The following is a 14,235-nucleotide window of genomic DNA, read 5'->3' on the forward strand; positions in this document are numbered from 1 at the left end:
CGCGTTTAGCCGTTGCGAAAAGCTACAAAGCTACAATCTTATGTCGAGCTGGCTTCAACTGCAGCTATTAAAGCTAGGAAACCAAGTGCTGTCTAACCACTCACCTTCTCTCTTCACACAACTCCTGCTTGTAATGTGAGAAAAGTAATTATTTCCGTCAGCCAGTTCCGTGTTCTTGTTAACCCAAGGCTTTCTTCTCGCTCGGCGGACGCATTCTTGGCGTCAACGAGCGCGTTGCTCGACACTTAAAACAGTGACAATTTACAATGTAGGCATTTAGCAGACGCTCTTAGAGTGACTAAACGCTAAGCGAGGTAATCACATACCTAGCACGCAGAGAGACAGCGTAGTGCCTCAAGAAACTAGGACTAACCTCAAGAAACTATAGGCGTCTCTGGGACATATAAAGTGGTGGGAAAAGTACTTTTTTTTTTTTTTACTTAAGTAAAAGTATCAATGCTGCGATATAGAAATATCCTGTTGCATGTAATAGTCCGGAATTCAAAATGTACTCGAGTAAAGAGTACAAAAGTATTGGCATCAAAATGTACTTAAAGTACCAAAAGCAAAACTACCCATTATGCAGAATGTCCCATTTCAAGTTTTCAAATGTATAAAAATCCTTTGAAAATAGCAGATCTACAAGCTCACAATGCGTCGCGTCGCGACGCATTGTGAGCTTGTAGATCGGCTATTTTCAAATAGCCAAAATGTATATAGGGCTGAAGTGGTTAACGTGTCTTGTAATAATTATCAAAATCTTCAAAGTAACTAGTACTAGTAACTAAAGTTTTCAAATAATTGTAGTGGAGTAAAAGTACAATATTTGCCTCTGAGATGTAATGGAGTAGAAGTACAAGTATTGGAAATTGGAAATACTCAGGGAATGTGCAAATACCTCAAAATTGTATTTAAGTACGGTACTTAAGTAAATGTACTCAGTTACTTCCCACCACTGGACACGTATGCTACGTTGCTATGTATCTTAGCTGCCGGAGTGACCTCCTCCTAAACATTGAGGATAAGCTTGAATCGGGCAAAGCAACAACACCCCATTCATTCATGTATTAGACCAGAAGACAACAACAGCACTCCAATTACTGCTGTTTGTTTTCTCTCCTTGAATCCGTGGACATAAAGTGACGCCATGGCTCTTGCACCATAGGCTCCCGCTCACTTGTTTGAGCGTTCTTAGATCTTATCTTAAGATCGAATAACGCCTCCGACCTGGGAAATGTGTATGTATGGCTCGTTCCTATAAGAAGAGGGTGGAGGACCATGCTTTTGAGGGAAGAAGTTTAAACATGTTCGGAGCTCAAAATCGATAGCGTAACATTGACCCCTCCTTGGGGCGAGCTGTACCACTATTTCACTCATATTCTTTTTCCTCTCCACTGATGTATATATTTTTTTAGTCTGCAGCCAAGATTCCAATCTCTGTTCTGCATTTTTTTTTAAGAGATGCTGACCCTCGACTTTTGCTACTGCATCGTGCCTTTCTTTTTCTCCCCTGCATCGTGTGGTGTATATGCTCTCGGAACAGCTCGGCAAAGGCAGGGAGAACCTTTTGTTGCAGTGTGTGTGTGTGTGTGTGTGTGTGTGTGTGTGTGTGTGTGTGTGTGTGTGTGTGTGTGTGTGTGTGTGTGTGCGTGTGTGTGTCCTTGGCAGCAAGGTGAATGCCCCCCCCCACACACCACAATATCTCTGTGCCTTTTTGCACCCCATCACCCCGTTCTCAGATTCCATTCTGTGTTTGGCTGACCTCGGCCACACACTGTGTGGATGTGGCTTTGGGTGTGAAGAGCATCGGTGGAAAAAAAAGTACTCAAATTTTTTTGACTTAAAGGTAGGGTAAGTGATATTTTTTGGTTAAAACAAAAAGTATTTTGTTAAAAGGTTAAAGCATTATATTCTGATAGTAATCATTGCTATAGAGTGTTTGTTCAGTAACAGGAGTCTCCCCGTCTCTCCAGCTCTTTAATAAACAGCAAATTCATTTTCCGGTAGGTGTCAAAATCTCAGCCAATCAGGAGAAAGTACCCATTTTTAAGCTTCATTTGTATAGTGTTCCAGTTCCAATTTTGCCTGCTCATTTCTTAGTGTCATCACTTGTTTAATCTGTATCCTGACTGAGTTCTTTGTCCTGATTGGATAAAATTGGAAATTAAACTGAAACGAAAATGCATTTTCTGTTTTATAAAGAGCTGGAGAGACAAGGAGACTCCTTTTACTGAACAAACACTCTATAGCAATGAGTACTATCATAATATAGAGCTATTTAACACTTATTTTAACCAAAGAAAATCACTTACCCTACCTTTAAATAAAAGTATCAATACGGCAATGTAGAAATACAAGTAAAAGTCCGGAATTCAAAATTTACTTGAGTAAAAGTACAAAAGTATTGGTATCAAAATGTACTTAAAGTACCAAAAGTAGAAAGGACTCATTATGCAGAATGATGTTCCTATTTTCGCAAGTTTTCAAATGTATAAAATGTCTGTTTTTTTTGTTGTGGTTGAAAATAGCAGATCTACAACCTCACAATGGCATTGTGATCTTGTAGATCTGCCAATATACCTATTCTAGAGTAAATGGCCATTGATTTATTGTTCACACCACTGGCTTCTTGAATATTACGTTTAAACTTTGACTGAAGAAGATTGGGTGCTGGATCTCTCTCTCACTCTCACTCTCACTCACACACACACACACACACACATACACACACACACACACACACACACACACACACACACACACACACACACACACACACACACACACACGAATACCTGCGTTCGGCATGTTATTCACGTTTGTGCGCAGCTCTCTCAGAAGTTCAATCGATGGTGTGTCCAAGACCCTCAGACCAGAGTACCTGTAGAAAGCTTGTATATCCATTACCGTTTCTTTTCAGGAAATGTAAGAAAATAACTTGTGATCCAGTGGATCCAATTTAGTCACAAGCTCTCGTTCATGCTTCTCATTGGTTCAGTATAAAACCCACAGACACACTCAACCACATTCACGTTCAACGTCTTTCTAGAATCGCAGAAATACAGATGTGCCACTTCAAAACTTCACACGTTACTGTTCTTTCCCTGAAAGTGCCCTGAAAATGCATTTTTTTCCTCCCTGTTCTGCCCTTAAAAAGGTTTTGCCCCTGAAAAGAAGTTGTCACTACACACCTCCGTTTTTCCCTTCAACAGACATCCATATACATGAGAACAAAAGAATGTGTGTTGAAGAAGGTGTCAGACTCATTATGAGGCGAAAGGTGATTTGAAGAGGTCCTTCACCATTTGCTCAAATTAATTAGCATCATAAAAGCAGTGATCATCAAAATAATTCAGCATTTTAAATGCCCTTCTTTGTCCCTCTTATTGCCCTGGGAATCCCCTGAACATTTACTGTCTTGGCGATGGCAGGACATTTGAAGTTTTGAAATGGCACATCTGTAGCTGACGTACAAGCTCACAACGCGTCGGTGCGTTGAGTTGTGCGCTTGAAGATCGCTTATTTTCGCTATACTTTTGTGTGTCATTTTGTCGGGTGGAAACCAAATCAAAAACTGTTACTTTTCAGGATTCAAAAAAAAAAATAGCTAAGGTATGGGATCTGCTCCTTTTGATGCTTTTTCTGTGACACTGTAGTCTGATCAAGTAGGGCGTTAATTTACCAAAAAACACAAAAAGTTAAAATATGGAGATAGGAGGTTTCTGCCCGACGGCAACAATTTACAAAAACAAAACAAAAAACGTTGGAATACGGAGATACGAGGTTTCTGCCAGACAGTGAGGATATGTGGACAGAATGCAGACCCACATTTCTGCACTATCCCCAAAATACTGCAGCCATTGCACTTCACGGATCACAGAGCACACACACACACACGCACGCACGCACGCACGCACGCACGCACGCACGCACGCACGCACGCACGCACGCGTGCACACGCACACCTAGCCTGCACACAAGATGAAATGGGGAGAAAACAATTGGATAAAAACTAGTATTTTATTTGAGGGTATTTTGTCCCTCAGTGGTAATATGAGAAAGGCACGTCTACACACAGTACTATGTAGGTGAATACAGAAGGGAAGGGGGAGGACCCTGTGAAAGGGCAAAGCGTGTTCGGCTTGCTGTAGTTACGGAGTCATACTTTAAGGTATGGGTTGTGCGCGGGTGTCACTCAACCGGTGGTGGAACAAGTACTCAAGATGTTTCACTTAAGTAAAAGTATCCATACTGCAATGTACTCTGTTACAAGTAAAAGTCCCGAATTCAAAATGTGCTTGAGTAAAAGTACAAAAGTGTTGGTATCAAAATGTACTTAAAGTACCAAAAGTAAAAGTACTACAAGGTTTGAAAATAGCAGATCTACGAGCTCACAACGCGTCGCGATGCGACGCGTTGTGAGCTTGTAGATCTGCTATTTTCAAATATCGTAGGTATAAAACAGGGCTAAAGTGGTTAATGTATGTTTTATAATGTAATAATATACATGTGCAAAGTAACTAGTAACTAAAGTTTCCAAATAATTGTAGTGGAGTAAAAGTACAATATGTTCCTCTGAGATGTAGTGGAGTAGAAGTAAAAGTATAGACAATTGGAAATACTCCAGTAAAGTAAAATTACCTCAAAATTATACTAACCCTAAGTACAGTACTTGAGTAAATGTACTTAGTTACTTTCCACCACTGCATACAACTAAGCGTAAGGCAGGCTCAAGTGTAATCAGGTTGCACTTTGATCGATCGTGCATCTGGGGGTGTATTGTCTGGCATGTCCACCTTTTGCAGCCGACTTTAATGGGGGCACAGGTATAAATGGTCCATTAGCGCGGCAGCCCGGCGGCTGGCTGAATACCACTGCCTCAGCTCTGCCTCCAGAACACTTTGTAATCTTAATCACATCCTTGTCCCGCTTAATTACGAGTTTAACCATCAGATGGGATATTCAGCAGTTCGCGGGGGCAAAGGCATGCAGCGGGGCTGCGGAAAACGAGGAAATGCCTTCGCACACTCACACGCACACACACACGCACACGCACACGCACACACACACACACACACACACACACACACACACACACAAAGAAAGCCTTCCCAGCGTGGCACTGCCACTGGGGCAGGGTATAGCCAAAGTCTTTACACCAGCACTAAACCACTGCACTGTGGCCATCCATAACGCGGAAATCAATGCGGAATTATAGTTTTTTTATGTCGTACTGATGCAGTCTAGCAAAGTACATGGTGCAACAAGCAACCTGGAGCAGTGCGTGCAGCTGCCCTCTGCTCTGATACAGTGGCTGGACTCAATAGTGAACTGTCTATGGCAGGGGTCTTTAACAGGGGGTTTCGGGACCCCTAGGGGGTCCTCAGAGTTACTCCAGGTTGTCCGCCAAATCTTTGTGATGGGATTTTATTTTTACATTAACCACTTGAACCCTATAGCATCTCTATGCTGATGAACATTAGCCGCAAATAGCAGATCTACAAGCTCACAACAGGGGGGGAGACAGGGGGGAGTTTTGCAGCGCGAGGCGTTGTGTGTTGTGTGTTGTGTTGAAACTCCCCCCTGTCAGGTGACAAGAATGTCAGTTGGCTCTCATGCATTGAAGGAGGCATGAGCTCTGCCCTGGGCTCCCTAGCCTGGTGGGGGGAGTGTAGCGCCCAGCATCACTTAGAAAATTGGCACTGGGTGGAAAAAAGGGTTACAAAATCGTGGGATAAAAAAAAGAATTTAATATACACAGCACTGATGATAGTCATGAAGCTATCTATGAAAAAGTGTAATCTCTTTCAGCTAAGGGGTCCTGAAAACGTTGAAGGTCTATGGTCTATGGTGCTGAAACAGCAGCTGAGCCCTCTATTGAACTGTCTATGGTGCTGAAACAGCGGCTGAGCCCTCTATTGAACTGTCCATGGTGCTGAAACAGTGGCTGAGCCTGTATTGAACTGTCCATGGTGCTGAAACAGTGGCTGAACCCTCTATTGAACTGTCCATGGTGCTGAAACAGTGGCTGAGCCCTCTATTGAACTGTCCATGGTGCTGAAACAGTGGCTGAGCCTGTATTGAACTGTCCATGGTGCTGAAACAGTGGCTGAACCCTCTAGTGAACTGTCTATGGTGCTGAAACAGTGGCTAGGCCTGTATTGAACTCTCCATGGTGCTGAAACAGCAGCTAGGCCTGCATTGCACTGTCCATTGTGCTGAAACGCTGGGTCTACTATCGAACTGTCCGTGGTTCTGAAATGATGGCTGCACGGAATATGTGCCATAATAATACAATGATTCACCTCATGGAAAATTGTAACGTTAGTCACAGTTTTGGGAGAATTTGCAATTAATTGTATTTATTAATATTTTTTTTGCTAAAGAAAACACGGTGGCTTTAGCTGCGGTTGTGAAACCACAGGCATAGAGGCCTCACATCTGCTGATGTGAGCTGTTCACGCTCACAGTCCAAGTCCCGGGTGTCATTAAATGGTGGTTGCAATGCAGGCAAATCTTTATTAATCGTATTCCTCTCCGTCCCAAACGTTTTAGACAAAAATGATAATTCCCCCATTGCACTTTACAGGGCCACTTAACCCATTTATACCGGGAACGCATCTGTGTCATTTTTAGATTTATTTGGCTATTCAAAAATAGCAGATCTACAAGCTCGTGTCGCGGCACCGAGTGCCACGCTATGAGCTTGTAGAGCTGCTATTTACTTTATCGTGAAAAATGTGTGCAAATCTTTGGATATACGTATTTTTTAAAGTAAACATTTGTAACGCAAATCTTTGCTTCTGGGGGATTCTACAAATGTCTTCTAAATCCTAACAGTTTTTTGAAAAAACATAATTGCTATAATATCTCAAAAATGATATGGCCGTGGACCCCCATCTCAAAATGTTTCGTTCCAGGGACCCCCAGAAGTTGTAAGAGAGTCAAAAATGTTCGCTTTAGAAAATATATATTCAAAGATTTGCACACATTTTCAAAAAATAGCAGATCTACAAGCTCATAGCGCGGCACTCGGTGCCGCGCTATGAGCTTGTAGAGCTGCTATTTTTGAACGGCCCAAATAAATCTTACAATGACAGAGATGCGTTCCCGGTCTTAATGGGTTAAGGGACAGAAGGACTAGGCCTCCAATCATTGTTTTGTCAGTAGTGGTGCAAATCATGGCTGGAGACGGCAGAATTATGTACATCTGTATAAACTCGGTTGATTGCGAAGGCTCGCGTTCCCTTGTCTTTGTATCCTACTCGTCCTCCCTTCCTTGTCTGACACTTTAACTGCTGGCAACCTGCCACGGCACCAATTAAACATTGATTTGCAGGAGCTCATTTACCCATAGAGCATGCTGCTCGCAGCGAACGCTATGCGCCCTAAACAACACTTATGCTGATCTGACGCACGTGACGCATCACCATAGTGATGTGAATGTGCTTGTGTAGTGCTTACATAAATGCCCACATATTGCTGTGCGCACACATTGCATTACATTACATTAGATTAGATTACAGTCATTTAGCAGACGCTTTTATCCAAAGCGACTTACAATAAGTGCATTCAACTTAGGTAGGGAATAAAATTACTAATCACCTGAAGTCTTAAGTGCATTTCCTTCTAAAACAAGCAACCAAGAGTATACCTAGCGCTAAGGTAAAAGTGCAATATATCAGCTACCTACTTTCTTAAACAGATGAGACAAATAGGAACATCAAATGAGCAAGAGCTAAAACAAATGAATGTATCGAATAAACAAGAGCCAATAAAACAATGAAACAAGAGCTCGTACAACTAGTTAACAACAAGTAGGCCAGGCGAAGAGGGTAGTGTTTCCTGAAGAGGTGGGTTATCACAAAACTGTATGGAATTAACGGTATATAGGGAATATCACTGCTGTCGGGCAGAAACCTTTCATCTCCATTATCCTAACTGTTTTTTTTTGTGAATGAATGCCCTACTTGATCATACTACAGTGTGCCCATAAGCATCTCAAATAGCAAATCCACAAGCTTGAAAAGCGGCGCGAAGCGATGCATTTTGGGTTTGTGGATCTGCTATTTTTGTAATTTTAAAACTTTTCGTATTTGAATCCTGAAAAGTAACAGGTTTTGGACATTAGGGCTGTCTACTTTCCTCAGAAATGATATTCGAATATTGGTCTTAAATAATTGCCAGATATTCAAATATATTCGAATATTATTATTATTATAAAAAAATATATATATTTGTAGTTTTTTTTTGTTGACAGAAACAATACAAAAATGTATCGAGTGCTCGGATCCAATAAAACATATTTTGTTTGTCTTTATAACTTAATACATTGTTTTTTGAATTGTCCCTGTCAAAAAAACATTACAAAAAAAAAAAAAAAATGTTTTTTTAATATGCAAATATTAAGTTTAATATTCAAATATACATATTTTCCCCATATTCGAGGAATATTCGATATTCGAATATCAATTCACCAGCCCTATTGGACATATGAGATTTCCGCCCTATACAGACGATATTATACAAAGACGAATACTGTGAAACACAACCAAAACATACACGTTGCATGAGGGGGAAACGTGTTCCCTGTGTCTCTCTGGGGGTAACATGGATTATAATGCGGTGCCGCGTTACAGTGTGTGAATGTGTGTAGGTGTGGCCGTGCACGTGTCATACGTGCATTATGCATTAGCATATAAATGTGTGCGGCGTGAGATCATTATGCCTGCTCTGCATGCGAGCGTAATGTGGGACACATGCAGTAAGATATACCCTGGGGGACCTGTAGGAGTGTCTCCTTAACCCGTTGAGATCGGGAACGCATTTGTGTGTAACCCCTGTGAAACATTCTTTTATACTTTGGGCTATTCGAAAATAGCAGATCTACAAGCTCGCAGCGCGGCACCGAGTGCCGCGCTGCGAGCTTGTAAATCTGCTATTTTTGAAAAATCGTGAAAATGTGTGCAAATCTTTTTTAAACCACATTTTTTTTACTCAAATCTTTGCTTCTGGGGGGGTCCCTGGAACAACATATTTTGAGATGGGGGGGTCGGCGGCCAAATACATATCATTTTGGGGGGTCCTTGACATGAAAAGGTTTTGAAAACCATTGATATTATAGCAGCACCAAAAAAACTGTTAGGATTTTAGAAGACATTTTGTAGAATCCACCAAAAGCAAAGATTTGAGTTACAAATGTTCACTTTGAAAAATATATATATTCAAAGATTTGCAAAAATCTACAAGCTATGAGCTTGTAGATCTGCTATTTTTGAATAGCCCAAAGAAATCTAAAAATGACACACAGATGCGTTCCCGGTCTCAATGGGTTAACTGCTGGGGTGGGCAAAGTCAGCACACTGCATAGCGGATCGTCACTGTCGCGTGGAAACCCTGTATGTCCAAGACTGTTGCTTTTCAGTAAATGGTAAAAAGGTTTGATACTTATTAAAACCCACAGACGCTCTTGGTCACGTTCACGTACACTTTTGCATTCCAAATCTTTAAAAGGTAGCGAAAAAAGCCGATCTACAAGCTCACAACGCGTCGCAACCCGACGCGTTGTGAGCTTGTCGATCGGCTATTTTCGCTTATTTTGTGCGACACTCTTGTTCGACGAAGTAGGCCTTGGATTGACGAAAGAGACAAACGCAACGAGTTGAAATGCGGAGATACGGGGTTTCTGTCCGACAGCCACGAGATGCTGATTGGCTGTCTCCAGTCCTCCCACTGTCCCAATCCTCTGCTGACCCTGAGGCATCGTTTTAATCACACATGATATGGCTCTGTGGCGCGGCGTCACACACACACACACACGCACGCACACGCACACACACACGCACGCACGCACGCACACACACGCTCACACGCTCACACGCACTCACACACGCTCGCGCCTCCCCGTCTCTCAGGCTTAAGTCATAGTGGGTTTTACAATAGTTGAAATACCAGATGCACAACCTTACAACATGAGCTTGTAGATAGGCTATTTTCGGTGTAAATCAATCACGTTTCAGCTTTCCACACCAGTCCATCTCTCTCTCTCTCTCTCTCTCTCTCTCTCTCTCTCTCTCTCTCTCTCTCTCTCTCTCTCTCTCTCTCGACAATGACAATATAACATTAATATTACAAAAACAATGTTCAAGTCATGGTATATGTTTTCCAAGCCGGAGCACAATCGTTTGATTTATCATTCAAAAAATAAAGGTGACCTGAAAACGCACACAGCAGCCGTATGGCTAATGTTGTTTTTTTTCTCGTCTCCATTTCCTGATTTATGTTTCGGACGTCAGTACCGCGTCATCCCAAAGCCTATAGCACTTGTGCAGTATCCACATGATTTACGATTCTTCGCCTATCGGTACGTAACTCGGACGGCGGCGAGTCGGCTCAAGCAGAACCTCGCAACGTTCGGCACGGCGCTTTAGCTCGCTCGGCGGTGTCTCTCGTGGCTCAAGTTGGCTTGAGACGGCGCGTCCCCCGTCGCGGTCAAAAACTCTACTTTACCGGCCAAAACGTTTTCCGCCGTTCCGGCGAGAGGCGGTTCCGCGTGCGTCACAGAAGCGGGGCGTGGTTACAGCACAAGCGGTATAGGCTTTGGTATGTCAGTAGCGTCAGTAGCATGAAGACATTTGTAGAATCCCCCAGAAGCAAAGATTTGAGTTACAACCATTCGCCTTGAAAACATATACATATTCAAAGATTTGCACAAACTATCAGGATTTTTCAAAAAATAGCAGATCTACAAGCTCGTAGCGCGGCACTCGGTGCACTGCTACCTCTGATGCTTTTGTGTGACGCTCTAGTATGATGAAGTTAGGCATTGATTACGTAAAAACGGTTCCCGGTTCGATCCCCGGTTCGATCCTCGGCTACCCCTTGGTTAGTGTCTAGACACTAACCAATAAATGAACAAGACATTGAACCCCTAACGGCTCCTGAGGAGGAGGTTGCTTCCATCCTAAACAACATCTGATTGTGTTTCAGGTTAAAGTTTTTGCTTTTTACTTGGTCAGCTCTTTTTTCCCTCCACACCAAACCTCTTTAGCCAAAAATAGCCGATCTACAAGCTCACAACGCCTCGCAGCGCGAGGCGTTGTGAGCTTGTAGATCGGCTATTTTTGGCTAGAGTTCTCCTCGGAAAAGGCATGCTACTGGCTACGTATCACACAAAGATTCGGCGGCCCCCCTGTAGTAACTCTGAGGACCCCCTAGGGGTCCCAGACCCCCTGTTGAAGACCCCTGCGCTATATAAATGCACCACTTACCATTTTGTATTTGATTAAAATGTACGCAATTAAATGCGATTATCACCAATTTTCCCCCCTCGTCTTTCGCCTACACGGCGGTGTCCAAAATAACATGTTCCAAAGTTTAGAGACCTCGGTTGCTATCCTTGTCGAGCAGCACTTGTGAATGTGAATTAGGCCTGGCAATTTACAGCTGTAAATGCTTCCAGTGGGCTACATAACGACAGATGTATCAGCCAGCGCCGAGGAGCGCGGTGCATCTTGATTAAAGGAAGTTTGCTAATCAAATTCTCCCAATCAAGTCGCCCGAGAAAATGTGCGCTTGGAGAAAAACAAAGAATTATTTTGTCATTGCCATCAACACATCGTCAAGGCATCATCAAAACTTTATTCATGTAAGCACTCCTCCGAGTTTTTATATGCTCCACAGCTTGGCATAAAAAGTGCCACTCTTGTCGCTTAACCCAGTAAGACGGGGAACGCATCTGTATCATTTTAAGATTCCTTTGGCTATTGCCAAAATAGCGGATATACAAGCTTGTAGATCTGATATATTTGTTTTTAAATCGTGGAAAATGTGTGCAAATCTTTGAATATATATATGTTTTAAAGTGAGCATTTGTAACTCAAATCTTTGCTTCTGGGGGTCCCTGGAACAACATATTTTGAGATATGGGGGTCCACGTGCCAAATACATATCATTTTGGGGGTCCTTGACATGAAAAAGTTTAAGAACCACTGATTATAGCAACATGAAAAAACTGTTATAGGATTTAGAAGACATGTGTAGAATCCCCCAGAAGCAAAGATTTGAGTTACAAACGTCCGCCTTCAAAACATATATTCAAAGCTTTGCACAAACTTTCATGATTTTTCAAAAATAGCAGATCTACAAGCTCATAGCGCGGCACTCGGTGCCGCGCTATGAGCTTGTAGATCTACTATTTTTGAATAGCCCAAAGAAATCTTAAAAAAATGACACAGATGCGTTCCCGGTCTCAAGGGGTTAAAGTCCCACTTGTAAGTCCTTTGCCCAGCCGTGGATGTAAGAAGGGGGAACAGCAGGCTGGATTATGCAGCTATTAGTAATACTGAGTGCTGGACAAGGCACTCACATTGTGAAATACATCATTTAACTGGTGGAAGCGCTCCGATTTTGGACTCAAAAGTAACTAATACCACAGTGTAAAAAAATACTTTATTACAAGTAAAAGTCCTGCATTCACAAACCGCACTTGGGTCGAAGTAGAAGTGTATTAGCATCAAAATATACTTTAGTATCCAAAGTAATAGTACTCATCATGCAGAATGCCCACTTCAGAATTGTATATATATAATTATTGGACTATAATTATTGGCCATTAACCACTTGTCATTAAACACTTAAGCCCAATTTTATACTTGGGCTATTTGAAAATAGCCAATCTACATGACGTATTTTTGATTAATAATTTGAATTCATTATTAAAGGGATAGTTCACCCCAACCAGCGGAACGGTAGGCAGCGGTTCCGGTAAGAGACACAAAGGAGACTCTTTGTGTCTCCTACACATGTGTCATCAAATTATCGGCTTAGGAATGCGACACAAACAAAAAAAATATCCTTGAATTCAAGTCTCCATAGGGTGACTAATCAATAAAAAAGTCATTTTGGGGGTGAACTATTCCTTTAGAACAAATCTGCATAGTAACTAATAACTATAGCTGTCAAATAAATTTAGTGGAGTAAAAAGTTTGCCTATATTAAGAAATATTAAGAAATGGATACACTCAAGTACCTTGAAATTGTACTCAAGTACAGTACTTGAGTACGTCCCTGCTGACTCAGAGAGTGTGCAAATGTAACCAAATGGACCTACAGTATTTGTTTACCCTCTGAGTTAAATGAAAACCATGGATATTACTGTGCAGTGAGTGAGAACGGGATGGAGAGCCTGCGCACTGCAAATCAATAACCAACTGAACTGACATTATCATCCTTGTGACCGCGTTTCGGGAAAGAACATGCTGTGAAAAAATATCCGATCTACAAGCTCACAACGCGTCGCAACACTACGATTAGAATCTCAGCTTCTTGTCATGGTACATCTCTTTTAAACCATTAAGACATTTTTAGATTTCTTTGGCTATTCAAAAATGGCAGATATACAAGCTCGCATACACGGCAAAGCAAAGATTTGAGTTAAAATGTTAGCTTTAAAAATATATATATATTCAAAGATTTGCAAAAATGTTCAAGATTTTTTTTTTAAAAGCAGATCTACAAGCTCACTCGGTGCCGCACTATGAGCTTGTAGATCTGCTATTTTTGAATATCCCAAAGTATAACACAATGGTTAAAGTGGTTACACAAATGCGTTCCCGGTCATAAAGGGTTAAGTCCTTATACAGTAAGTCCACACATCTTTTATGCCTGCCAACATTTATACAGCTGTGTTTCCAATGTTACCTGAGGGATATACTAGAATTATTCATATGGAAAAAGCTTGAATATATTCAGTGCGGTATTAAAGCACATATTCTCTTTCCTCGAGAGGCGCTGGAACGTGCCACGGATACAAGATTATGCAATATATCCAAATATGGATGATGACATACAAATACCTTGGGTTGACGTTTCATTATAATCGTCGCTGTCGGGCATCTGAAAATTGGTTGTGCCAGGGACCCCCAGAATAGAAGATTGGTGTAAAAACAAGATATGACACAGTCATATCATACCAGGATAGCTATTTTCAAATAGCCGACGGTTTAAAATGCTCATGTGGCCTATTGTTGCTTCTTTTGGGCTTGTTTTCCTTGACCTGGTTGCTTATTTCTCTCACTAAACATGGCAACGTTGAAAGGCCAAATGAGGAACAGCGCCACAGTTCATAAAGATACATACATTGAGCCCTTATTGGCTAACTGACCAGCCAATGAGGAAAAAGTCACTACTAGCTGTTTGCTGGAGTGTAGATAGAGACCAGGTTTTGCAGCCTGG

The sequence above is a fragment of the Gymnoscopelus microlampas genome, assembly GCF_963454915.1.
Source record: "Gymnoscopelus microlampas genome assembly, chromosome: 20".
Classification (NCBI taxonomy): Eukaryota; Metazoa; Chordata; class Actinopteri; order Myctophiformes; family Myctophidae; genus Gymnoscopelus; species Gymnoscopelus microlampas.